The sequence below is a fragment of the Octodon degus genome, unplaced genomic scaffold (assembly GCF_000260255.1).
Source record: "Octodon degus isolate 3935 unplaced genomic scaffold, OctDeg1.0 scaffold00041, whole genome shotgun sequence".
NCBI classification, from domain to species: domain Eukaryota; kingdom Metazoa; phylum Chordata; class Mammalia; order Rodentia; family Octodontidae; genus Octodon; species Octodon degus.
In genome coordinates this window covers 13,391,235-13,418,680 of record NW_004524617.1, presented here as the reverse complement: position 1 = coordinate 13,418,680, position 27,446 = coordinate 13,391,235, and the positions used below count along the sequence as shown (strand labels likewise).

The window sequence follows — 27,446 nt, the reverse complement described above, 5'->3', positions numbered from 1 at the left end:
TTTTTTTTTTTTTTTTTGTGGAACCAGGGATTGAACTCAGGCTTTTGCACTTGCCAGGGAAGTGCTTATTCCACTGAGCCATCTCCCTGGCCCCAGTCCGTGTCTTTTGATTGGGGAGCTGAGACTGTTCACATTGAGAGTTATCCCTGTCACTGCTTTCTTTTCCTGTTGCTGATTTCCTTTCATTTCTCTCCTTTCTGATTAACTGCTCACCTTGTCGGGTGTGTGCATTACATTAGATTTTTTTGGCACTGTGGGTTTCATCATCTCTTTGAGACATTTTTGGAGAGTTAATTTGTTTTTTTATTTTATTTTTTTATTTTTAAAGAGAGCTAATTGATGGTCATGAAATTCTTGCAGTGCTCTTTGTCACAGAAATACTTATTTCTCCATTAATTTTTTTTTCCTGTCCCTATGTTGGACTTCTGAGATTTTGACTGTAATGTGGTGTGGTGATTGTAATGTGGTGTGGAATCTCTTAGAGATTCTTTTCTTTTTTTGTACCAAGAATCGAGCTCAAAATCTTGCACTTACCAGGCTGGTGCTTGTGCTGCTGAACTATATCCCAGCCCATGGAATCTCTTTTGATTATGTTTATTTGGTGTTCTACATGCTTTACTTTTCTGTATGTTTAATGCTATCCCTATATTTGAAATGTTTTCTGCTATTATTTCTATGTACAGGTTTTTTTTTTTTATTTTATCCATCTATGTGTGTGCGTGTGTGCGTGTGTGCGTGCGTGCAGCCCGCTCAGCCCACCAGGGGGCGGGGCTGGCCGGCATGTGGTGCTGGGGGATCCAACCGTGGTCCCTGTGCTCCGTTGAGCTTGTTCTGAGTAGGTGCCCCAGACTATTGAGCCATCTCACCAGCCCCGTACAGGTTTTTTTTTTTAATGCCCTTTGTGCTATTTGATTTTTTTACTTATTCCAATTAATCTTAGATTAGTCATTTTCTTTGGATAATCTAGCAGTTGTTGGATATATTTTTCATATTTTCTGGTTGTTTTTAAGGTATCTATGAGTAATTCATCTTTGAAAGCAACCCCAGTTTCTAACTCTGACACTGTCCTCACACTGGTTACTTCTGCTAACCATGTGATCAATATAATTTTTAATCTGCTGGACTTCTTTTTGGAACTTTTTCACAAACTGCAATTCTTTGCTAAACTGGCTGTTTATGTTTTGCACCATTTTGTTTAGCTCACCTAGCTTTTTTTTTTTTTTTTTGCTCCGAATGCCCTCAGGGGTGGTTTGGCTGGCTGAAGTGTTGTGGGGATCGAACTACAGCAACCTGAGGCTGACAGCTTTGTGGAAGCAGCCACTTAAACAACTGAGCTAAGGCCAGGCCCCCTCACCTAGCTTTTTATTAGTACTTTTTTTGTTTGTTTATTTGGTTTTTTTGAGACAGGGTCTCACTATGGAGTTCATGCTGGCCTTGAGCTCACTTTGTAGCCCAGGCTGGTCTCAAACTCACAATAATCCTTCTACTTCAGCCTCAATGCTGAGATTACAGGCATTGCCACCATGCCCAGCTTTATTAGTGCCTTTGGTAAGCGCATTTTATTTAACACTTTCATTATCATTATGTTGTTACATCTTTTGTGATCCTGCTGAATACTTCATTGATTTGTTTCTCAGTCTCCTCTGTTATGTTTTTGAATAATTTGGGTGTGTGTCTTTTGTTTTTCTTCCCCTTGGAGCCCCCAGGATCAGCTTTTGGGGGAGATGGGAGTTTGGGAAGGCAGTTTGTTGCCTCATCTCCCATTTCTACTGTTTTTTGGGGAGTTTGTCTATTTGTTTTGTTTTGTGCTTAGATTTGCAGGCTTCCCCCTTCCTCTGGTATGGGGATCAAACTCAGGACCTTGCACTTGCTGGGCAGGTGCTTTAAGCCACTTAACTATCTCCCCATCCCTTAAAATGAATGGTAAAACTTTATTGCATATGGAGATCTCTTCAGTTAGTCTTTCCCATAGTCCTTTGCCTGTGTCCGAAGACCCGGCCTCTTCTGCTAATTTGAGAGGGGAGGAGGCAGTGCAATTGGTCCAACATCCAGTTCTCTGAGAATGAACCACACAGTATTGTTAATGGCACAAAGTTGATCTGGGTGCTGGCATACAGATAGAAATCTATGAATAGCAATAATTAAGTGACCCTAGCAATATCAAGCAAATCAGCAACAGTGATATTCTCTAAGACAAATTGGATATTGACATACCATAAGAACCAATAATGTGCCACCCTTAGCCATAGAAGAGAAATTAATGATTTTAGTATAAACACTCATGTGACCTAGATATTGGCATATAGCAAGTATATTTTAAATGTAACAACTGGGGCTGGGGAGATAGCTCAGTAGAATAAGTGCTTGCCTGGCAAGAGCAGGGGTCTGAGTTCAATCCCCAGTTCCGTAAAAAAAAAAAAAAAATAGCAAGAACTTTACCTCTGCTAATGATAGAAAGGAACAGTAACCATATAGAGTTAACTATCTAAAGATTTAATAAATTTTACTAGTTATACTATTAAAGACATAGGGGCTTGAGAATAGGAGAATGCAGGAGGAAAACTTTTTTTTTTTTCAGAACCAGGGATTGAACTCAGGTCCTTGAGCTTGCCAGGGAAGCGCTTATTCCACTGAGCCATTTCCCCGGCCCCAGGAAAACATTTTTGAATTAAACAAAGGGGGATTATGACGGAGGAGAAGTAAGAAAAAGGATTCTATTGAGTAGAATAATATTTATAATATTACATAAAGATAATGGGAAAAAAACCAAATGAGAGAAAATGAAAACAAAGAGGGAGGTCATTTTATATTTATATATACAAAATAGGATAAATTTACAGCTACTTTCGCATAATTCAATGAGAAGAAAGAGGTGTACTAACAGTGTTTGGACAGAATATCCTGTCTGCTTCTTGTACTATGGATAACCACTAAGAAGATAACAATGTACAGTGTATTGACTATCAAAACTGTCCTATTAATCAGCTGTGAAACTGTCTCATTCATATTTATTTCTCAATAAAAAAATATTAAAAAAAAACAAAGAGGAAAGAAGAAGAAAATATGGAGAATAAAGATAGGAAAAGTTAAAAAGGTAGGCTTGGTGGCACACTCCTGTAATATCTTGCGAAGCTGAGACAGGAGGATTGCTGTGAGTTTGAGGCCACCCTGGGCTACACAGTGGGTTCAAAGCCAGCCAGGACTATATAATAAGACCCTGTCTCAAAAAACCAATCAATGAATGAAAAACAAATTAAAAGAAAAAAGAAAACAAAAACAAAAACAAAGGACAGAAAAAAATTTCCCAGGCTCCAATAAACCAGTGAAAAAGAGAGAGGAGACGGAAAAAAAAAAAAAAAGTCTAAAACCCAAAAAATTTTCTCAGCAGTTTTGAATGAGTGTTTTTCTTCCCAGATCCACCGACGAAGTGTTAGAATGTAACATTCTGGCTTTTTTCTGCCTAGCCTTCACCTCACCGCCTGAGGGTTCACCCCTGCCCCCTTCAGAGGTCTTGCTGTTTACCCCAGGCTGTGGCAATGTCCAAGCTGAGACTCATCCCAGTCAGCCATTAGATAAGGAAGGCACTCAGATCCCAGGTCCCTGCTGGGCGCTGGCAGGAGGCAGGCTCAAGCACCCAGGGCCCCACTTTCAGTAAGCTGGGCCTGGCCCCCTACTGTGGGGAGGAGGCTGGGCTCCTGCCCCCACCGGCAGTCTCTTTGCAGCCGCTCCCGGTCCGCAGGCCCCCCTTCCCCCAGTAGGAGCCTTGAAGTGAAGCCACCCTCAGGCGTCCTGAGTCCCAGCTTCAGTCAACCCTTTCCTGGCAGGGCATGGACCAGCACTCTTCAGTTGGGTGCCCTAGGGCACTGTCTGTGCTGTGTGCAGGGAGTATAGGGAGTAAAAGCGCTGCTGGGTGTGCAGATCCCAGCTGTCCCAACCCAGTCCCCCTTGCTTCTGCAGGGCCAGGTTCCTCTCCCCACGACTCGCCCGCTGAGAGCTGGGCAGTATCTGTATTGTGGTCTCTCTCTCACACTTCACTCCAGCTTTTAATTCTCCTGTCTGTTCCTTCCTGATTCCTGGTTATCTGCTTTTGTTTTCTTCCTTGGCTGCTGCTAACTGCTCCACCGTCTTGATTCTCCCTGTTGGAGATTTTTATATATACAGCTGAGCTAGCTCCCTGGCCCCAGAGATTTTTATATATAAAACCCCCTACATCATTATGAAATACACATTAAGAGAGAAAATGGAGCGACATGTTAAATTAATGGATAGAAAAGACTCAATAAAGACAATTCTTTCCAAGTAAATCTATAAATTTAATGTGGTTAAAAATATCATCAGGGGGCTGGGGAAATAGCTCAGCAGCATACCTGCCTGCCTGGCAAGCACAAGGTCCTGAGTTCAATCCCCAGTAAAAAAAAAAAAAAAAAATCAATCACAGGGGCTGGGGAGGTGGCTCAGTGGAATAAACGCTTCCTGGGCAAGTACAAGGACCTGAGTTCAATCCCCGGTTCTGCAAAAAAAACAAAAAACAAAAAACAAAAAACAAAAACAATCACTTAATCAATCAGTCAATCATCAAGTAGCCAGATATGGTGTTGCATAACTGTAAAAAAATCCCAGCACTTGGGAGGCTGAGGCAGGAGAATTACTGAGTTTATGGCCAGCCTGGGCTATGTAGTGAGTTCAAGTACAGCCTGTAGTATAAATTAAGAGCCTGTCTGAAGGAAAGGAACCAAAAAGAAAAAAAGTAAAGTTCCTACTAGCTGGGAGGGAGTTATGAATAGCATACAATTAGGGCTCTTTGTTTAGGGCAGTGATGTTAAACCTTTTAAAGATCAAGTAAAGGCCCAAACTACAACTCAAAAGCAACTTATTTATCAAAAAGTATCAACGCTGCAATTGAACCCGAATACTGAGATTTTAGTTTGGAAAAAGCAACTCAGGTTAACCAATGTTTTGTCTTAAAAAACATTGGAAAACACAATAATAGAGCTTTCAATGATACAAGCACCTTCTTACTGAAAGGTCAAACTTTGCATTGTCATCTTGTGCACTATTAATGTGGTCTTTGCTGTTGTATGCATGCTAATAATTTGTCAGGCTTTGCTTGTGCTCTGACTGAGAGAGTGCCCTGCATACCTGCTGCGCGGTATGTGTGCCATAGGGGTGACAGCACTGCTCCAAGGGGTTTTAAGGGATTTAAAAGGTGCTCCAGCCATTGTGTAAGCAATTTAATTTCTACCCTAGGGGAAGCAACATATTTCTTAGGGTCCAGTCTATGCAGTGTCCACTCAGTGTCCATGCAGGGGCCATGTGCCCTTGAGCCAGTGGCCTGCCTGATCATGCTCTGGGGAGGGCCTGAAAAGCAGAAGGACACCTGGCAGATGTTTTTGTAAGATCCCTGGAGGATTAGAAGTCAGCAGACTCCATTTTGGGTCTCCTGACTCCATTTTGGAGCTGCTGTCCTTATTGCCTAATGAAATCCTAACTGCTGTCTTGCTAATTCCTCTTACAGATTTTCACGTACAGGGTTCTAGGTTCTATCCCCTTTCAGGCTAATAAATACCATAAAGGCAGATGTATCCATTGTGTTAAGGGCTTAACATTAATTTGCTGACTTTATGCAGCATCTACATCTTTTAGTTCACAAGTATTTTATGATTTTATGCCACCCCAAACTTTTTCATCTACTCCAAGAGTCTAACTCTAAACAGGATAAAGCCAATGGCTTTCCTCACAAAAGCTTATAGTTAATGTCATTTTACTATCAAAATCTATATATTTCTATTCTTTTAGGAGGACTGAGACAAGATTCAAATGCTAACCAAAGAAGCACAATATGCTGGGAGTGCTGGCACACACCAGTAATCCCATCCCTCAGCAGGCTGAGGCAGGATTACCCAAAATTTGAAGCCATCCATATTGGACTGTGTGGTAAGACCCTGTCTCAAAAAAAAAAAAAAAAAAAAAAAAAAAAAAGCACAACTCAGTATATGTTGTGATTGCCTATTCAGCAATAGCCAACACTCATCCCATGAACTAATTAATGTCTGCTGCACAGATTTTTTTTGAGACAGTTCCTTGCTATATAATTCAGGCTTCCCTGAAGCATACTTTGTAGCTCAGGCTGGCCTGGAACTGTCCATCCTCCTTCCTCAGCCTCCCAAATGCTGGGTTTACAGGTGTGAGCCACCATGCCCTGATTATTATTATTACTATAGCTGTATTGGGGATTGAACCCAGGGCCTTCACACAGAACTAGAGTCCCGGCCCTCTCTTATTTTATTTTACTTTATAATAGGATCTGGCCGAATTTTCCAGGTTGGATTAGAACTTGATATTCTCCAGTCTTAGCCTCCCAGAGTGCTGTGATTACAAATGTGCTCTGCTACTAGAGCTTTTTTGTTTGTTTGGATTTTTAAAATTCATTTTAATAAGAAAAAAAGATAGCAATGAAACAGTTTCATAAGAGGTTAGTAGGACAGTTATAATAATTAATACATTGCATATTGTCTTCATAGTATTCAGAGGACAAGATGCAGACATGATACCTTTTTTAAAATTTTTATTTATGTGTGTGTGTGTGTGTGTGTGTGTGTGTGGCCAGCTCAGCCCACCAGGGGTCAGGGCTGGCTGGCATGTGGTGCTGGAGGATTGAACCGTGGTCCATGTGCTTTGCTAAGCTTGTTCTAAGTAGGTGCTTTAGACCACTGAGCCATCTCACCAGCCCAGACATGATATCTTGTTAGAGCTTTTTTAATATCAGTAAAGCAGTTTTTTTTTTTTTAAAAAAACAAAACAAAACAGAGTGGCCAGGGAGATGGCTCAGTAGAATAAGCACTTGCCTGGCAAGTGGAAGGGCCTGAGTTCAATCCCTGGTTTCTCAAAAAACAAAAAACCAGTTCTTTTATAAGGAAACATGCACATTAAGAATTGACTGCTACTTGGTCTTTTTTTTTTTTTTTTTTTTTTGAGACAAGGTTTCTGCTGTCAGTTTAGGCTGGCCTTGAGCTCACTTTGTAGCCCAGGCTGGTCTCGAACTCACAGTGATCCTCATGCCTCAGTCTTCCAAATTGACTACCATTTTGAACTGCAAAGTGGGCATTAGTGCATGGGCGCACCTATAAAAAGAAGGGCAAACAATTTACCAGGATAGGATGGCCTGGAGTGAGGTTTTTTGTGAACACCACGTCTCCTTCACTTACCAAACTTGCAGAAATAAGCGTCAGCACCATTTTTACACACAAATCAAGCTTTAAAGAAATAAACCCGCACAAGACTCAGCAGACACTGCACGGGCTCCCTACTAACGCTACACAGTGCTTGCTTCTGCTGCAGGCTCGGGCTAGCAATCTTTAACCTCTCCCCAACCCACAGTGCCTGACCTTTTGCACCACAGACTGAAAGTAAAGCTTCAAGCCATGGACAGAGAGAAATTGTACATTGTCACATTTTAGGCTTGTATGTATATTAAGTATATATATATGTATTCTAAATATATAGGCATCTATGTATCTTTCTGTCTGTCTATTAAATGAAGCAAGTTCACCAAAACAGTATTGCTGTGATGTGTTACTGTTTTTTTTTATCCCTTTTTAAAAATGTATCAATTATTTAATTAGGTTCTTTTTTTTCAAAACTGGGGATTGAACTCAGGCCCTTGCGCTTGCCAGGGAAGTGCATATTCCACTGAGCCATCTCCCTGACCCCTTAATTAGATTCTTAGTAAGAAATTTAGAACACTAATTTATAAGGATAAATTCCATTTGTCAGAGCAAAAATGGATTGCAGGTAGCCCCGGAGCTGAAGAACAACTTTGATTTTTGCTAAAATCTGTGAGTCCACCACTTTGTGATCCACCTTGCGCTGCTCTGAAATCTGGTGTATCTCTTTCTCAGTGTGGAAGATCTTGCCCTCCTGGTGTCTGGGTTTCCGCAGCTTCTTTGTTTTTAATTTTATTTATTTGTGTGTGTGTGTGTGTGTGTGTGTGTGTGGCCAGCTCAGCCCACCAGGGGGTGGGGCTGACTGGCATGTGGTAGTGGGGGATTGAACTGCTGTCCCTGTGCTTTGCTAAGCTTGTTCTAAGTAGGTGCTTTAGACCCCAGAGCCATCTCACCAGCCCCCCCCCCCCGCAGCTTCTTTTTGAAGTAAGCATCAGTGAGGTGTTTGAGGATTTTCACTTTGCTGATATCAATTTTTGTTGGGGCCGGAGAGATGGCTCAGAATAAGTGCTTGCCTGGTAAGCGCAAGGGCCTGAGTTCAATCCCTGGTTCCACCAAAAAAAAAGAAGTTTTTTTTTTTTTTTTTTTTTTTTTGTAGAGGTGGCAGTGACAAATTTCTGGTGTGTTCTTCATAGAGGAACACAATTAAGGCTAAGAGGCCCAGTCACAAGTCGCGAGCCACTGGCCAGCTGCTTGAAGACCACTCTCTTGCCTCTGTGACGCCCAATGAGGATGATCAAGATGGTGTCAGGAGTGATACTAGCTCAAAGTTTCCTCATATGCTGACTGAAGGGTTTGTTGCTGCTGCTCAAGAGGTTTTGGGGCACATCTTGAGTAGGATGGAATCTGGGCATTTTTCAAAGCTTAACAACCCGGCTACCTCCATTCTTGTCACCACCGACCGGTTTTGTGATGGTAGCAAGAACTTTGTCCTTCTTTTTGTTCTCAACCTTTGATTTAGCAGCTGTGTACTTTCTCTTGTACAAAGCCTTTGTGGAATACATAGCAGATCGGGAGTATCTACCAATTGCTCTAACCAGGAAAGGATTTTCGCTGCAGTGGGGCTGCTCCTTCTTAGATTTTTATTTTTTGCCTTCACCTTACCCTTTTTACCAGTACCACTGGCAGAAGCCTTCTTGGCTTTGGGTTTCTTCTCTTTAGTGTCTCACTTCTCAGTTTTTTCACCTGCCATCTTGCAAGATGGGAAAGAGAATTGTTTTTATTCCTTTTAAAATCTATTCTAGTGCTAAAATGCCAGATTCATGGTTCTGTAGTGTGGTATACGTTAATAGCACTGGGTGAACTTGCACAAACCACACCAGTGCTAGGTTTACACAGTCAAAAGTCTCTTCAAGTGGCACCCAGACAGTAGCATGTTTCTAAAGCTCCCTAGGCTATTTTAATTAACTTCATGCTGTGCACCTTGCAAACCTCTCTTAGACCAAATGGCAGACGGGCATGGAGGCTTATGTCCATAATCTCAGCACTCCACTAGGCTGAGACAGGAGGATTGCAAGTTTGAGCCCAGTGGGGGCAATTTAGTGAGACTCTACCTCAGAAAAACAAGAACTGGGAATGTAGGTTAGTGTGAAAGTGGCTGAGGATTCAATCCAAGTACCCAGCACCATGCCATGAGGCAGAGACAGAGAGAATATATAATACATAAATGTGTGTATTATATATGTAATATATAAACATAAGGAAAATATGTAACATATAGGGAGTATATATATGTGGAATATGTGTATATAACAAGCCAAGGATATACTATTCAGAATGTATAGAATAGTTCTACAGATAAAAAGACTACTTGATAAAGGCTATTCTAAATAATTCCCAGATAAGGGAAGCTGTTGCTAATAAAGATTCAAAGATATCCTGAGCTTTATTCTGCTGGAGGGAATGTATGTAACTACAGTTGTTGAACCTGTGTCTGGTCGTGTATATTTGTAATCCCAGAAGTCAGGAGGCCAAGGCAGGAGGATTGTTATGAGTTTGAGGCTGAATTACATAGCAAAAACCTGTCTTAAGACACCAAAAATAAATAAATGAATGAATGAATGAATAAATAAATAAAATAAGTGCAGCTGTTTTGGAGAGTAATATTGAACATACGCCTTTTTTATACACCAAGAAAAATTCTTACAGTTGTCAGGAAAGAGGAATTTACATGGATGTATTAATATTTTTTACAAAGCTATGTTAATAAGCATATATATTTGCACCACTGGGAACCAAACCCAGATCCCACAGCATAAGCTACATCCCCACCTTTTTCTCTGCCCCCCCCCCCCACCGGGGATTAAACTCGGGACCTTGCGCTTGCCAGGGAAGCGTTTATTCTACTGAGCCATCTCCCCGGCACCCCCACGTCTATTTCAAAGTGTCGTCGTGGTTTTGAGATAGCACCTGGTCTCTCCCCTTCTTCAGAGATATGACCTTGATATATGTGCCACCAATCCTGTGATGTCCAAATTTTGGTATCTCCAAGTGCACTTATTTATCGAAAAATGTCAGCAATTAAATCTGAATACTGAGGTTTTAGTTTAGAAGAAACAACGCATATGTTAACCTTTTCTTTTGTCTTAAAAGAAAGACAAGCAATATACTTGCCATAGGTCTCAACCACTGGGCTAGGCAATGTTGGGGTTTTCAGGACAGGTAGGTGCTATCGCACCCAGATCCCCTCATGTTATTATTATTATTTTTTTCCCTCATGTTATTTTGAAAGACATCTCTGATAACATATCATTTTATCTGTAAATATTTTGGTCTTTTATCTCTAAAGGATAAGGACTCTATTTTCTTGGAGACAGCATCTCCCTATGTAGCCCAAGCTGGCTTTTTTTTTTTTTTTTTTTTTTGCGGAACCGGGTATTGAACTCAGGCCCTTGCGCTTTCCAGGGAAGCGCTTATTCTACTGAGCCATCTCCCTGGCCCTGCTGGATTTTTTTTTTAAAAATTAAGTTTATTGGTCTTGAACGTTTTTATTAATTAAGTTTACTGGTACAATTTAAATATACATAACGATCACATTCATCATAGGGAATTTGTACCTCTACATAATATAACTGTATTCTTTTTTCCCATCCCCTCCCCACTATTCAACCTCTCCTCCCCTCCTTATTTACAAAAGCTTCATTTCCATTTTCCTTCTTATCTCATTTTTTTCTTTTCCTTTCCTTCCTTTTAGTCTTAAAATTTTTTTTTATTTTTAGTTTTTTAATTTTATTTTATTATTATTATTTTTTTTTTTGCGGAACCGGGGATTGAACTCAGGCCCTTGCATTTGCCAGAGAAGTGCTTATTCCACTGAGCCATCTCCCCTGCCCTTTATTTTTAGTTTTTAAAGAATACAAAATGGTAACAGAAAAAAAAACAGCATTAGAAGCGATACAAAATTTCACTAAACAAAGTAACAGGAATTCAACAGTTGCAAGATGTTATCTTCACATTAGTTGTTTAGGTTACCAGGTATAAATGTGCAAGGTTGCTTTAAAGAAAAAAAAAAAAAACCGAAACAATAGCAAAAAAGTTGTAACAAATTTAAAAGAAAAAAAAAAAACAACGAATAAAAGTTTGTTACTTGCTCCTTTCAAAAGACCACCAGAAATTGGCAGTACAATTATGCAAACTATCCTGCATATATACATAAATATATCTTTTCCCCTTTCTTTTGTCCTTTTCCTTGTCCCAGTTTTTCCTTCCCGTTGCATGAATTTGAGACCTTTCTGCCTCAGCTTCCCCAATGTGGTATTACAGGAGTGCGCCACTACATCTGACTATAAGGACTCATCATCATCATCATCATCATCATCATCATCATCATCATTATTTATTCATTCTTAGATATAATCACAGCATCAATATTTACCCCTAATGAATTAACAGTAATTTGTTTCTATCAGTCAGTGTTGAGAACAATCCAGTCAGTGCTCGTACTTCTCCAGCAGTCTCTGATCTTTAAAGCTGTTTGAGAGGAAAACAGATTTACAAACAGTTTTGCTTGAGTCAAAGTTAAAATGCAGTTCATTATTGGAATTTAAGTTTTTTCTTTCCTTTTCTTTTGGCTTTGTTGTTGTTGTTCCGGGGATCAACTCAGGACCTTGCATTTGCCGGGCAGGCACTCAAGCCTGCTGAGCTATCTCCCCAGCTGTTTTCCTCTTTTTGAAACAGAGTCTCACTGTGCAGGTCCGGCTGGCCTTGAGCTCACTCTGTAGCCCAGGCTGGTCTTCAATTTATGAAGATCTTCCTGTGAGTGCTGGGATTACAGGCGTGCACCACCATGGCGAGTTTTTAAGGTTTTTCTTTTCTTTCTTTCTTTCTTCTTCTTCTTTTTTTTTTTTTTGGCGGAACCGGAGATTGCGCTAGCCAGGTAAGCACTTACTCTACTGAGCCATCTCTCCGGCCCCAGGTGTTTTGAACCTATTGCCTTCTCCACCATATTTTTTCCTCTTATAATCTACCTGTAGAAGAAAATAGGTCATTTTTCCACAAAATGGATTTTGTTGCTCACATCCCATAGTTACATTGCTATATTTCTCTGTCTACAATTGGTAGAGCAAGGGAACTGATCAAGCTCAGGGGATTGCTTCTTTCCCTTGCTCTCTCTCTCCCTTTCTCCCTCTCTCCCTCTTCCCCGCTCCTCCTCCCCACTCTCCTATTCCCTTCCTTCCCCTCTCCCTCCTTCTATTCCCTCCTTCCTTCCTTCCTTCCTTCCTTCCTTCCTTCCTTCCTTCCTGGCTTGGTCTGAGGGTGTATGTAGCTCAGTGGTAGAGTACATGCCTAGGAGAGCTGAGGTCCTACGAAAAACGAAAAAGCAAAACAGAAACTGTATACTCCAGAGTGACAGGCAGAGTTTGCCTGTAGCTGCCATGAGGCCATCTGATTGGCTTTCTGTTAAGCAGCCATAGATTATTGTTGCCAAGGCCTACTATTAAGTAATTTAGCTAGTGTTGCACAGCGTGATATTCTATCAGGTCTTCTTCATGTGTTAGAACACTTCTACTAAAAGAAAATTCCAGCTGGGTGTGGTGGTACAGTCCTGTAAATCTCAGCACTCTGGAGGCTGCAGCAGGAGGGTTGTTGGGAATTTGAGGCCAGCCTAGGTTACATAGCAAGTTCTTTTTAATTTTTTTTTTCTTCTTTTCGGAACTGGGGATTGAACTCAGGCCCTTGCGCTTGCCAGGCAAGAGCTTATTCTACTGAGCGATCTCCCTGGCCCCTTCCTTTATTTTATTTTATTTTATTTTACATAGCAAGTTCAAGGCTAGTCTGAACTGTGCAGCCAGACCCTGTCTGAACATCTCCAACCCAAACAAACCAGCCAAACAAACAAACAAAAAAAGAAAGAAAAACCCTAACCAATACAACAAAAAGAAAGAAGAAAAGAAATGAAAAAGAAAGTTCTTAAATCTGGCATAGTGGCATGCAGCTTCTCTAAAGGCTGAAGTGGAAGGCTCACAAGTTTGAGGTTGGGCTGAGCAATTTAGTGAGACTATCTCAAGGTGTGAGGGGCTGGGGGTGTTGCTCAGTGGTAGTCTGCGGGCTTTGTATACTCTGACTTTGCTCCTTAGCTTTGAAAAATAAAAGTGGGCCTGGGAGCTAGCTCGTAAGTGCCTGCCTGGCAAGCGTAAGGTCCTGAGTTCCATCCCTGGTAACAGCCTTAAAAGTTCACATGCAGTTCACTAGTTTCTAGTACACTGATAAGGTGGTGCGATCATCACCGTCAGTTGATTTTTAAAATTATTTTTGGTGGGGCCAGGGAGCTAGCTCAGTAGAATGAGCGCTTACCTGGCAAGCTCAAGGGCTTGAGTTCAATTCCTGGTTCCGCCAAAAACAACAACAACAAAAAATTATTTTTGGTATTGAGGAGTGAATCCAGGGTCTTCATGCTGAGCCACATCACCAGCCCTTTTTCCTTTATTTTAAGACAGGGTCTGGCTAAATTACTAAAAGCACCCCACTGGGTTTGAATTTTGGATCCACCTACCTCAGCCTCCCAGAATGCTGGGATTATGGACTTGCACCACCATGCCCAGTTTAGTTGTTTATTTTTGAAGTCTCATAAATTCATGAACATATCCGTTGTGTTTCAATCCCTGGAATTTTGTGACGTTCAAATTGTGTCAATTTTAGCCCAGCTGGAGTCCTTAACTGTTTCCTGAGATTTTTTTTTTTTTTTTTTTTTGGCAGTACGGGGGATTGAATCCTGAGAATTTTGGACACAGCTTTAGCAAGCTTATCTCGCTTGCTGATTTGAGTTGTTGCAGGTTCATCTCCTACTTCCCTTTGGAGCCTAGGGATCAGTCATTAACATGGGCAGCTCTGGTTCCTTCCGTTTTCGTTTGTTTGCTTTTTGAGACAGTGTTCTGTATTGATTTTTTTTACCTCTTTAGCGGACATGCTTTGTTTGCTGCGTCCTGTGATTTATAATCCATGAAGTTGAATGTTGCCATTGGCGATTTTCAGGGATTAATATTTTATTCAACAAATGACTTGTATGAAAAATACGGCTCAAAAAAACACTTGTCAATGACTGTTTAATTGTAAATTATTTTCCTTGGGGAAGGTTTACAGTTTAAAGACTCAGGTTAAAAATTCTTACTGGTATTAATTATAGTCAAGTGAATTCCAACGGAAGAAGCAAGTTGCTCATGGTAAGTATAATGTAAGTATCAGATAAATAGCTAAATTTTAATGAGACATGTTTAGATCAATTAAATAGGTCATTTCTATGGGAAGATAAATCTTGTTCGTTTTTTGCAATATAAAATAATGCATTATCACAAATTTATTTGATATTTGTGTTTTCTCATAAGCTAATAATTTTTTTCATTTGGTGTTTTGAGACAGAGTCTTGCTTTGTAGCTTAGGCTGGCACTGAACTCACTATGTAGCCCAGGTTGGCCTCATACTCACAATGATCCTCCTGCCTCAGCCTTCTGAGGGTTGGGATCACACCCTGTTATAAACCAAGAATTTATAATTTTTTCTTTGTGTTCCCTTCAGTGAGTGATGTGAAATGCAAGCCAACAGCTTTTTTTCTTGACTAATCTTTTTTTGGAAAAATGATTAAAAGGTTTTGTATTGCTTCTGGCTCAAGCGCCTATAAATGTCAGGGATTTTTAGTAAGTTATTAAAACACTGTCAAAACCTGGAGTAGATGCTTTTAACTATCTGGTATACATTAACAGCTCTGAAGTAACAAATAAATTTTAACACATCATCAAAATCCCTTTGACTGAGTTGAGAGCAGCTCTTTTATATTCACAACGGACGTTTCTAGAATGTTCTTTGTGTTCCCTGTAAAATGTCCTTTTTGTGCTTGAGAAAGCGAGTGCACTTAAGAATGTTTTTATTCTGTTATTCAGCCTCCTGGTTTGAGCTTCCCAAGGCAAGTGCCACATCTTTATTGCTCCCAGAGCCCCAATTCCTACTTGTATTTTGGGGGATTGAAACAGGGTCTCCCTGTGCAGTCTAGGCTGGCCTTGAATTCACTGTAACGACCGCCTGCCTCAGCTTGCTGGGGTCACAAGTGTGTGCCTCCGTCTGCCAATAGGTCCTTAACTGTAAACAATGATCCAAAGTCTCCAGGCAAGATAGGCTGCCCGCAGGTCTTTTAAGTACCAGTTGTCCCGTGGTTAATCACCCACTGCTTGATTATATCACCAAATGTTTTCAGTAACTGCAGGTGCTCTAAGTCTTAAGGTACTTTATTTAATTAATTTATTTCAATCAAATTTTATGGTGGTGCTTTAATGAACAATGTATTTAAAAATTATAGTATCACGTGATTTATCTCTGCTGTTTACACATCCTTTGCACCTTTTTCTTTTATCGGGTGAGTTAAGCTGGACGTGGTGGCGCATGCCTGTGATCCCAGCACTTGGAAGCTGAGGTACAGGCATCACTGAGAGCTCAAGGCCATCCTGGGCTCCATAGCGAAATCTTGTCTGAAACAAAAACAAAAACAAAAACAAAAATCATACGAATTGTGTATGCTTCAAAAAAAATGGTTTTCATCACTTTTTTTTTTTTTTTTTTTGGCAGAACCGGGGATTGAACTCAGGCCCTTGCGCTTAAGCGCTTATTCTACTGAGCCATCTCCCCGGCCCATTCATCACTTTTTGACATTGCTTAACGATGTTCTTTAAAACTGCGTTGCAGGAGGGGAGGTGGCTCAGTAGAATAAGCGCTTGCCTGGCAAGCACAAGGGCCTGACTGAATTCAATCCCCGGTTCCGCAAAAAAACTGCATTGCAGAGCCAGTAATCCGAGCACTGGGGAGGGTAGGCTGAGGCAGAACGTTTGTGAATTTCAAGCCAGCCTGGGCTGTGTACACACCGAGATGCTGTTGTGTTATTTTTTTAAGATCATATTTTAAAAAACCAAAACCAAAATGAAAACAAAGACAGTCTCCCATGCATAGGTTTGAGGTACAAATTACTCCCTTGCCCCGCCCCCCTTTTGGTTCTGGGGATCAAGTACTGGGGTTTGCGCATGCTGAGCACACTCTCTGCTAAGTGAGCTACAGTACCAGCAACTTTGCTGTTTTGCAAACTCCTTGTACCCCAAGAAGCTAAGGTTAGCTGTACAATCACCTATAGAACCATCTTTGTTGACTTTAATAATAAAGGTTTATTGATTAATATTAGCCTTTCCTTATTTCCTGTTAAAGTTAATGGTTCCTTTATTTTTATTCAGAAAAAGTAAGGACAGCCAGGTGCAATGGTGGACACATGTAGTCCCAGCTACTCAGGAAATTGAAGCAGGAAGATGCGGGAACCTGGGAGCTTCAGACTAGTGTGGGCAATGTGGGAAGACCCCATCTCAAAAAAACGAAACAAAACAAAAACTGGGTGTGGCAGCGCAAATTTGTAATCCCAGCACCAGGGGGGCTGAGACAGGAGGATTGCTGCAAATTTTAGGCGAGCCTGGGCTACGTAGTGAGATCCTGTCTCAAAAAACCAAAAAGAAAAAGTAGGAAGGCTGTTTGACAGTATCACTAAGCTTTTTAGAATCTTTTTAAATTGAGGAGATATTCTTTTAAATGTTCCTTGGATCCTCTTAAGTGTTCCATACTGGTAGGATTAAAAGTATTTGATGATATCAAGAACCCTGACGCCAGCTAGTTGTGTGTCCTAAATATGCTGCTTCCAGTTGAACGAATGGATGGTGGGAGAGACCCTATCTTTGGCATATAGGAGCGCTAGAGGCCCTTGGAGAGTACTTACATGCTGGTTATCAGTGTTTTGAAAAATTTTTTTAGGGTGAGTACATGTGCTGTCCCTCTCCCCCTTTGTTTTTGGTACTGGGATTGAAGCCACTTGTGCGCGGCTATCTCCCCCTCCCCCTTTTTCTTTCCTTCCTTTTTGCAGCACTGGGATTGAGTGCAGCCTCTTTCGCATGCTGGGTGAGTGCTGTACTTCTGAGCTGCAGCCCAGATGGTTTTATTTTTTATTTTGAGATGGAGTCTCCATAAATTGCCCAAGATGGCTTCAAATTTGTGATTCTCCTGCCTCAGCCTCTGAGTAGCTGGGACTACAGACACAACGCCACCTCTGTTAGCTTTCTCGTGGTTCTTTTTCTTTTTTTTGAAATAAAATTGCCTAGTTTTATTTTTTCTTCCTGGGAACAGTCTGTATTTCAGCCTGAAGGGAGTTCTGTAAATGATGAAGACATTAATCATATTTGAAAGGACATTTAATCGCTTAAAAAGAGAGAGAGCTGAAGACCCGAGAAGAAAGTTAGCATGTAGTACATTCTTAGATTTTTTTAACGATCCTTTTTTTTTTTTTTTCCTGGTAGTGGAGCTTGAGCCTGTCTTGGCACTGGGCTACATCCTCAGGCCTCGTTTACTTTTTCCCTTTTATTTATTTGAGACAGGGTCTTGCTAAATCGCTAAATTGTCCACGCAGGGCTTGAAATTTGCAATCCTCTGGACTCAGCCTCCTTGAGTGCTTGGCAACATAAGCATAGCCGCCAACACTTTTTTTGTTGTTGGCGGAACTGGGGATTGATCTCAGATCCTTGCGCTTGCCAGTCAAGCGCTTATCCTACTGAGCCATCTCCCCTGCCCCTACTGTTTTCTTTCGTGTGTGTGCGCGCGTGTGTGCGGCTATCCCCCCCGCCCCCTTTTTTCTTCCTTTTTGCAGTACTGGGATTGAGTGCAGGATCTTCACACCGAGCTACCTCCCCATGCTCCCCGCACACCCCGTTTAATTTCGGACAAGGTCTCAATTGCCCAGGCTGGGATCCATTTTTCGACCCTCCCGCCTCAGCTTCCCCAGGGGCTTGGATCACAGGTGTGCAGCACCATACGTGTTTTTCCTTGTTCAGTGTATTTTCTGATGTCTGAGAGAAGGGACAATTTGTACTCGAAGCGATTCCACACCAACATGTTCTGTTCGTTATAATTTGTTATTATTTAAAAACGTCTTTAGCATTTAGGGCTGTTTTAGGATGCCCCATTTCAGATGTGTGCAAAATCGATACTAACTTTTCCCAGCAGCTTTTAAACAAGTTTGAGTCCCAAAGTTCAGTACCGAAATAGGGTATAAACATTGAAACTGAGGAAAACACAAAAATATCCGTTTATGTTTTATTGAATCATGTATCTCCTCCCTTTCTCTCCCGTTCTTTTCAACTGTAAGTTTCATTTGGGTAGTTTAAAAAATAAATCCTCACGCTATTCTGCTACTTGCTAGACGTTTGTGGAAGAATGTGGGAAGTCCATTATGTACGAAACAATGACCCCAGGCTTCCATTTCCTAAGCCCTTGAACCCGAAACACAGGTAAACAGAAAATATGTCACCGCACCTCCTGCTCATCGCAGCGCAGATGTAACCTTTTCTCCCCCCATAAAATCAGCTCGGTTTTCTCAGGAGTGCTTACTAAAACATGAAGGAGCTGGGCGCTGTCCTAGGGTCCCCCCTGCCTGCACACCCACTTTTCCTCCATTGCAAGAATCTGTGTTTTTCACGGGAAGGCAGGGGACAGCGGGGCTGCTAAATTTATCTCCGTGCCCAGCCACCGAGACGCAGGAAGCGCTCGGAGGCGGCGGGGGCTGCTGGCCGCCCCAGGCCGGGCCGCGCGGAGAGGCGGCGGCTGCGGCCCACAGCCGTGCTTGGGGGCTCCACGGGCCGTAGCCCCGCGCTCGCTAGACTGCCGAGGCGGTGGCAACGGTGTGTGTGTGGCGGCGGGCGGGAGCGCGGAGGAGGTGGGGGGGGCGCTGTCACGGAGACACAGGCCGCTGAAGACCCCGCCGCAGCGAGGCCACTGGGCTCACCGGCCGCGGGGCGGGAGCGGCGCCGACCCGGGGCGCCAGGGGGACCCACCGGGCGGAGGAGGGGGCCCATCTAGCCTTCCGCATTTTCCTGGGTCTCTCTCCCGGGCGGTGACGTGACGTGCTGACGGCGGGCCCGTGCCGGGGAGCTGGGCCGCTTTTTGTCAGCTCCGAGCTCGGCCCCTCCTCCCTCCCTCCGCCCGCCCCACCAGCCGGAGCCCGGCCCAGTGCTCCAGAGAAAGGCCGGCCTGCAGCACCCGCCACCGTCGCCGACCGCCCGCACGCCCGTCCGGTGAGTCTCGGGCGCCGGCGCGGCCTAGGGCGTGCGCGGCGGCCTGGTCTCGGCCTGGTCGGCGGCCTGCAAGGCGCCCTCCCGCGCTAGGCCGGGCGGCGTGGCGCGCCGCGCGAGCAGGCCCCGAGGAGGCCGCAGTTAGGCCCGGGGAGGAGCCCAGCTGCCCCGAGCGGCGGCGGAGGCGCGCTCCGTAAGCGGGCGGGGGTTGGGGGAGGGCTGCCCGGCGGTCCGGGAGGCAGCTGAGGGGTCTCGGGTGGGCGCTGAGGCCGACTCGAGGGACCGCGCAGGGGCGAGGCCTGGCTAAGAGGCGAAGGCTGCAGGCATGAGGTGAAGGCCGCAGGCCGGCCGGGCCGATTTTCGCTATGTAAATATCGGCAAGGGGGGGAGGGACGGGGGACAAGATGGCGACGGCTCCGCTCCTGCTGCAGGGGACGACTGAGGGGGCTGCTGGGAGGGGGAGCCGCCATCTTGAAGGCGGTGTCTGGAGAGAAAATTCCGCTACAGCCCGTGAGGGGGGGTGGGAGAGCGGGCGGCGGCGCCGGTGACGGTGACGGGCACCGGAGACCCGGCGCGGCGGCGTGCGCGCGGAGGGGCGTGCTCGCTCCCCACGGCGGCCATTGCCCTCGTCGCCATGACGGGCGCTAGGGTTCTAGTCGCTCCGCGGCGGCGCCACCTTCTTGCCCTGCCTCCCGCAGCCCCGTGACTGCTGTTTCCGCTGCGTTTCACTTGAGCTGCCGCAGGCGGCCATCGCCGCCGTCTGGGCGCTGGGAGCCATCTCACCTTTTCTCGGTCCCGAACCTTTACTTGGCGTTGTAGGCAGCTGAGGGTGGTCGGGTGTGTGTGTGTGTGTGGCAGCAATGGGACCCCAGGAAATTTTGATTTTACTGAAGTCTTACATGACCGATAGATTGCCTTCCATGCGGTTGTTTTCCGCTAATCATTGCTCTGTGTACTATTTGAATAATAAAATTCATGGAAAAGTTCTCACCACTCTCTGGACCAATAGGGAGAAAAGGCACGACACGAAAGCGGAAGAATACCATTTTGAAGCACTCTCGTATTTATGTGGAAGCAGCTTTCTTGAAAAGCTACACTCAAGCTATTAGTGGTTTTTTTTTTTTTTTTTGTATTTTTTTGAGGAATGATAGGGCAGAACGTTATTTTCTTAGTGAAGAACATTATGTTTATGTGTCATGGTGTTTAGATTTTATTTTACTTGTGAAGTTTTACACCAGAGTTCTATCCCCTTAAGTACTTAGGATTACACACCGTGCGACTTTTCCGGTGAACTCAGAGCCCGGTGTTGGCGGTCGTGTACCAGCAACTGAGAAAGATCGCAGAGGTTGTGGTACACGGTGCCTGGTACACGGTGGATGAGACAAGGTGAAATAGCACCGAGCTCTTCGGGGAAAGGCTATCCAATTAACGAGGTTTCAGAGAAGGGTTACATTGGAGTGTAAGGAAAGGGATCCTGAAACAGGTGACATTTGAAGTTGCTTAGGTGAGACTTCTAGGTAGGGAAAGGGCATTTCAAGGTTGAGGCTTGAGAAAGCAGCAAGTATTTACAGTTTACCTAGAGTGGGTGGTATGTACGTGAAGGGGAGTGGTAGTAGGAATTGAGATGAGAAAAGGTAGATTGCCGCAGTGCTCCTTGCCAACTGGAAGGGCTTGTGCTCAGCGGGGGAGGCAGCAGGCAGCAGGGGAGCCCTTTACGCCAGAGCTGTGCTTGAGTCACTTAGCAGCCCCTTGGGACCAGGAGTTTCATAGTTGAGAGCTAAAGCGAATATTAAGTTGATCAGTGATTTCATTATTAGGACGATTCCACCAGTGTTCAGAAGTTAAGCAGATTTTTATATTTTTGAATGATCCCTCTGAGCTATACAGCTGCTTTAAAACTCCTAATTTCTCACACCAAGTAAACTTTTGCTCAGTTATAATTTCTACAGTAAACAGGGGTGCATACCATTTCATTTGCTGTGGTTGAAATTACAGGGCTAGTGTCATATACAGGTTACTTGACTAAAATAAATAAACTTGTAAGTGTTCCCATGGTAATATTTTAAGAGATTAATGTGTGCATGCATGCGCATGCATGCCAGTGTGTGTTTGTGGTTCTGGGGATCAAACCCAGGGACGCTCCACTACTGAGCGACATCGCTAACCTTTTTAATTTTGAGCTGGGCTTGCTAAATTGATTAGACTAATCTCCACCTTCAGATCGTTCTGCCTCTGCCTCAGCTGGGGTCGAAGTGCGGCCTAGCTAAGAAGTCAATTTTGAGAAGTAGGTTGGAAGAGTAGCTATTAGACATTGGGCCAGGTTCGGAGGCTCATAAGTGCTTGTAGTTCCAGTGATTTGGAAGAGTAGTGTGTAAGGATTCCAAGTTCAAAGTCTCCCGGAGCAGTGTGGCAAGATCCTGTCTCAAAGTGGGGCAAAGGGACTGGTTTTCAGATGCCTTTGTGCAGGTTGTGTTCTTCCCTTTGGGGAAAGTACCATTTTTGGAGGGTGACTAAGGCTATTTGCTAAGCCAGGCCTTCCTGCTCCGGTTTTGATTTATGTTTGACTACTATAGAGGCGCGTGTGGGCAGTGTTTATTAGAACTTTATAATATAGAAGGAAGTAGCATAAGCATTTTTCACTTTCAGTTTTTCCACTTTTCTGGATGACAGCAGGTCTTAGTAATGCTCCAAGAGAGGAGCCAAGAGACCCATTTATCCTAAAGGTCTTGGTTAGAAAAATCTTAGAAACAGGGCATGCAAGAGGCCAACTTAAAAAAGGGGGAGGGTGCCGGAGAGATAGCTCAGTGATCTAAAGCACTTGCTTAGGCAAGCTTAGGCAGGGACTGTGGTTCAATCCCTGGCACCACATGTGGCACCAGCTCCACCCCCCAGGCCACAAAAAAGAAAAAAAAAAAAAGGCCAACTAGCAAGTTGCTAAAGCTCACTGTGCTTGTTTAGGTGTTAAACATAAACTTAGCGGTTGTTTTTATATCTTAACAGCTGAAAAAGACATGGGAGAGCTATAAAGATACTCTTTTTTTCATCTTTTTTTTGGAACCGGGGATTGAACTCAGATCCTTGCGTTTGCCAGTCAAGCACTTATCCTACTGAGCCATCTCCCTGGCCCCAAGATACTCTTTTTTTTTTTTTTTTTTTTTTTTTTTTTTTTTTAAAACCTGAAGAACCAGTTTTTTTGAAGCTAGGTAGTACAACAGTGTGGATGTTTGAGATTAAGATTAGACTCAAGTTGTATAATTAAGACAGGTAAGCATATAGTTTAGTTTCCATCTGAAATGGCTAAATAAAGCCTTGTGTGGCATAGACTTATGTCATCCCAGTACTCTGTGAGGCTGAGGCAGTAAGATTGCAAGTTTGAGCCCAGTCTGGACAATTTGATGAGAGCCTGTTTCAAAAGGGAATGGATTTGTAGCTCAGTGTGAAAACGCTAGGTTCAGTCTTCAGTATGCACAGCACCCCCAAAATCTGGACAACTGGATGGATAGTTTATATGTGTGTGTTTTTCAAAAAGCTGTGGCCAAATTTGAGAAAGTAAAAGGAATCGGGGAGACACTGGCTCTACAGAGCAAGCTTTGACTGCCAAGTAAAAGAGGACAAGAGCTAGATAGAACACCCTGGAGAAAGCAGGGCAGGCTGTCTTGGTAGCTGTGTGTGTGTGTGTGTGTGTGTGTGTGTCTCGGTCTGTCTGTGTGTGTTAAGAGAGCTACCAATTTCCTTTTTTTGTGTTCCTCGAATGCCTTCAGGGCACTTTTGGCCAGCGGGAGAGTTGTGAGGTTCGAACTCCAGCAACCTGAGGCTGACAGCTTTGTGGAAGCAGCCACTTAAAGGCCTGAGCTAGGGCCAGGCCTCCACCAATTTCCATTTTAAAAAGACATGTAGGCTTTAAAAAATTCTTTTTTCTGTGTTGCTTTTTATAGAGGGTTTTCTTTCTTTTTGGTACTGGGGTTTGAACTCAGGACCTTACACTTGCCAGGCAGGCGCTTATACCACTGAGCTATGACAGGTGTGCACTGCTGTGCCGAATTTCAAGGACATTTAGTTTTGCATTGTCACTGATAATCTTGTAGTTGTGTTTGTGACCACTGGTATTTGCATTTCTTTTTCTCACAGACTCAGCTGGCCCTTGACATTCCTTACCTTCAGGTCACCCAGAATTTACTTAGCTAAATGGCCTAAAATGGTATAAAGAGTTGAGTTTCCCTCCTTGCTATGTAGTTCCTCTCCTTACCTAGCCTGTGCTCGTGCTACAGGAAAATGGCCCTGGTCTGCCTCTGTGGATGTCTCTGTTAGTACCCTCTCACTCTGCTGGAGCTTTTCACTCGCCTTAGGAACAGTTTGCTCATCTTACAAAAACCTCACCTGGCTTATCTTTCCTTTCACCAGTACTTTTTTTTTTTTTTTTTTTTTTTAGCTCATATATTCCTAAATCTAGTATTTTCTCAAGTTGGAAAACTTGCACAGCATATCCATGGAAGTGTCAGAAAAGTGCTCAGTGTTTCATAGACTCCGTGCCTTCTTTTTATTCTGGGGTGGGTTGTCTCTCAAGGCCAGTCTTCTGTCTTTTCTCCTTTGGAATCTTCACTAGTTTGGTGTCCCTTGCTATGCTCACATTGTCTTGTAGTTGTTTATTTGGCATTTGCAGTGGCCACCTGGGTGTCTGAAATGTCTCACCCTGGCTGAAGTCAATGTCTGGCCGTCATAGATGCCTGGTACTATTGTGTCATTTTATTGTTGTTATTATTATTATTATTATTATTTTTGTGGTACTGGGGATTTAACTTAGGACCCTGCGCTTGCTAGGCAAGCACTTATTCTACTGAGCTATCTCCTAGCCCACTATTGTGTCATTTTAAAAAAGCCTCAGAACCCCTAAAATAACTCCAGTCTCCTGTTTTCTTTCCATTAATGCCACATCATTTTCCTAGGCTCATTCTTCCGTGTTCCATAAAGCAAAATGGACATTTTTAATATAGCATTTCATCTGTAATACTTTATGTATAGTATTTATACTTCTGTCTTTTCTAAACTGTTAATATAGAGACAAGTTATCACTTTGTCCACAGGAGGTGCCTAGTGTGTCACCTCAGAAACAATCATCTTGGTTATTGGGTGCAGAAAATTTTATGTCGTTGGAAACTATTCAGAGTCAGTTATTTACTCAGTGTTGTCTTTGATCAATGACTATTCATATTAAGACATACCTTTCTTGTTAGGCACCATATCAAACCTAACCACTGTGTAACCCCTATCCCCACCCCTTATTTGATTTGAAATATGGCCAGTCTGCTCTTATTCCTGTCAGATTATTTTTCCAAATAATATTTTATTTAAAAAAAAAATAGGATTCTTTCAGGGGCTGGGGACATGGCTCAGTAGGATAAGCGCTTGACTGGCAAATGCAAGGATCTGGGTTCAATCCCTGGTTCCGCAAAAAAAAAAAACACAACAAAACAAAACCAAAAAAACCCCAAATAATATTTTATAAAGTCCAGGCCTCCCAAGAGCTGGGATTACAAGTCTCAATTGCTGCAGCATGCTGCGGGGGCGGGGCCAGCATGGAAGGCCTGGGGATTGAACTCCCCCTGCGCCTGCTTGCAGGCACTTAAATCCGCTGAGCTATTTGACCAGCCTGCAAAAATAATATTTTTTGGGGCCGGGGAGATAGCTCAGTAGAATAAGTTCAATCCCCAGTTCTGCAAAAAAAAAAAAAAAAAAATTTGGGGGGGCCAGGGAGATGGCTCAGTAGAGTAAGTGCTTCCCTGGCAAGCACAAGGAAGGGCCTGAGTTCAATTCCCAGTTCTGCAAAAAAAAAAAAAGAAAAAAAAATTTAAAGACCTCCATTTGAATTTTTTAAGTGATAGTTATAGATATGAATCACATAACATACTTTTATTTATTTATTTTTTTTTTATTTTTTTTTCCCCTTTTAAACATTTATTGTGTGTGTGTGTGTGTGTGTGTGTGTGTGGCCAGCTCAGCCCACCAGGGGGCGGGCTGGCTGGCATGTGGTGCTGGGGGATTGAACCGTGGTCCCTGTGCTTTGCCAAGCTTGTTCCAAGTAGGTGCTTTAGACCACTGAGCCATCTCGCCAGCCCCACATAACATACTTTTTAAAAAATTAATTTTATTTTAACATACTTCTTATAGTCCTGAGATTTTTAAGTTCAAAGGGATCTTTAGACCCAACAAGTTTGAAAACCACTGGCGTAGTTCATCCATATTACTTGTGTTTTGTTTCGTTTTTTGAGGCAAAGTTTCACTATGTTCAGACCTGCCTTGAACTCACCGTGTATCCTAGGCTGACTTCGAACTTGTGTGATCCTTTTGCCTCAGCCTTCCAAGTTCTGAGATTACAGGTGTATATCACTTGTTTAAATGATGACGATGATGATTTTTATGAGACAGGCTCACTATGCAGTTCAGGCTGGCTTTGAACTTACTATGTAACTCAGGCTGGCTTCAGATTTGGGGTGATCCTCCTGCCTCAGCCTCCTGAGTGATGGGATGACAGGTGTGCACCACCATGCTTCTAATATTACTTTATTTTGATGTATAAACATACTGTGATTTATTAACATGTACACAGTGCAGCTGTACATGCATGACTGTCCCATCAGGTGGTTTGTACCACCTGATGGGAGTATTCCATGCTCCCTGATGGGATTGTCAAGCATGAACTACTGGGGGTTCAAGCCCATGAAAATGTGTTCTTTCCTGTGGAGGAACCATTAAACTGTTGGCAGTTTACAGCAGTTTCAAGCTACTGCTGTGAATATCCTTATACAGGGTTCTTCTTTCTTGGGATTATAATAGAATTTGCTATGTTGAAGTCTGTGCATCATCAACTTTACTGGGAATTGCCACAATGCCAAATTTCATTCCATTTGACACTCCTACCAGCTGTATATGAGCCTGTTTCTCCATAACATTGCCAAAAGATTAGATTTTGCAATTTTTCCCCATCTGTTGGATATAAATGCTATCTCTTTGCAGTTTTCATTTTGCATTTCTTAGATTACTCTTGAGGTTGATCTTTGTTTCCTACATTATTTATTAGCCATTTGAGTTGTCTCATATTTGTGCATAATCCTTGGTCCATTTTTCACGTTGCTGTCTTTTTTAATGGTTTATGACTAGTTTCGTATTGTATTTTGGTTATATGCGCTGAAAATATCCTCCTATGTGGCTTGTCTTTTAGCTTTGTTTATGGAATTTTTGTATGTGTCATACTTAATTTGACAGTGGCTAGTTTTCTGTTGTGTTGTTTTATTTTCATTTATGGTTTGTTTTCCTATGCCTTCAAGAAATTTTTCACTTCAAGGTGATAATACTGTGCCTTTTAAATATTTAGGTCATTGATTCATCTGGAATTTCTTTTTTGTTGGGTGATGTAGTTTTATCTTTTTCACATGGACTTATCAAATAGTTGAGTCTTCTTAACTTCTGAGGTAGGGCTTGCGGATTGCTGAGCTATCTCTCTGGCCCCAGCATTGTCTTAAAAATAATCTAAAATGAAAATCCGGGCCGGGGAGATAGCTCAGTGGAATAAGCACTTTCCTGGCAAGCACAAGGACCTGAGTTCAATCCCCGCTTCCACAAAAAAAAAAAAAAAAAAAAAAAAAAAAAAAAAAAAAAAAAAAAATTAAGGAAGTATGGAACAACTTTAATTGATTCTTTTCTTAGTTGTGTATAAAATAAAGATGTGTCTTACAATTGGTAGTAGGAGTAAGATCAATTTATAATTCTTTAGATTGTCTATCTAGTTAGCATGTGTGTCAACAATGCAGCTTTATTTCTTTTCCATTTCTTTCTGCCTCTTATTTGTTGTTCTGTCTTACTGTGTTCATTGACACCAGAGCATTGGTGATGGGCATGCTTGCCTGGGTACTTTGAGTACTTCTAAGGTTTTATCATTAAATGTACTATTGTAGTGGGTTTTCTTCTAGTGGCTGGATATTATTATTATTATTTTTTAAAATTATTTATTTATTTTTATTTATTACATTTATTTATTGTGTGTGTGTGTGTGTGGCCAGCATGTGGTGCTGGGGGATCGAACCGCGGTCCCTGTGCTTTGCCAAGCTTGTTTCAAGTAGGTGCTTTAGACCACTGAGCCATCTCTCCAGCCCTG

At 42.8% G+C, this 27,446-nt stretch overlaps 1 protein-coding gene across 6 annotated transcripts in view; it reads left to right on the top strand.

The window, feature by feature from the left end:
• Positions 1–27,446, top strand: part of Zfx (zinc finger protein, X-linked) — a 71,539-nt gene that overhangs the window by 6,542 nt on the left and 37,551 nt on the right. For 3 of the 6 annotated variants that reach the window (XM_023715397.1, XM_023715396.1, XM_023715395.1), the window contains exon 1: positions 18,867–19,300. The exons of 2 other annotated variants lie outside the window; for them this stretch is intronic. The gene's annotated coding sequence lies outside the window, so the exon portion shown is untranslated. Of the gene's footprint in view, positions 1–18,866; positions 19,301–27,446 lie in introns of those variants that run through there. One more of the 6 variants, XM_004631376.3, reaches the window with a different exon arrangement.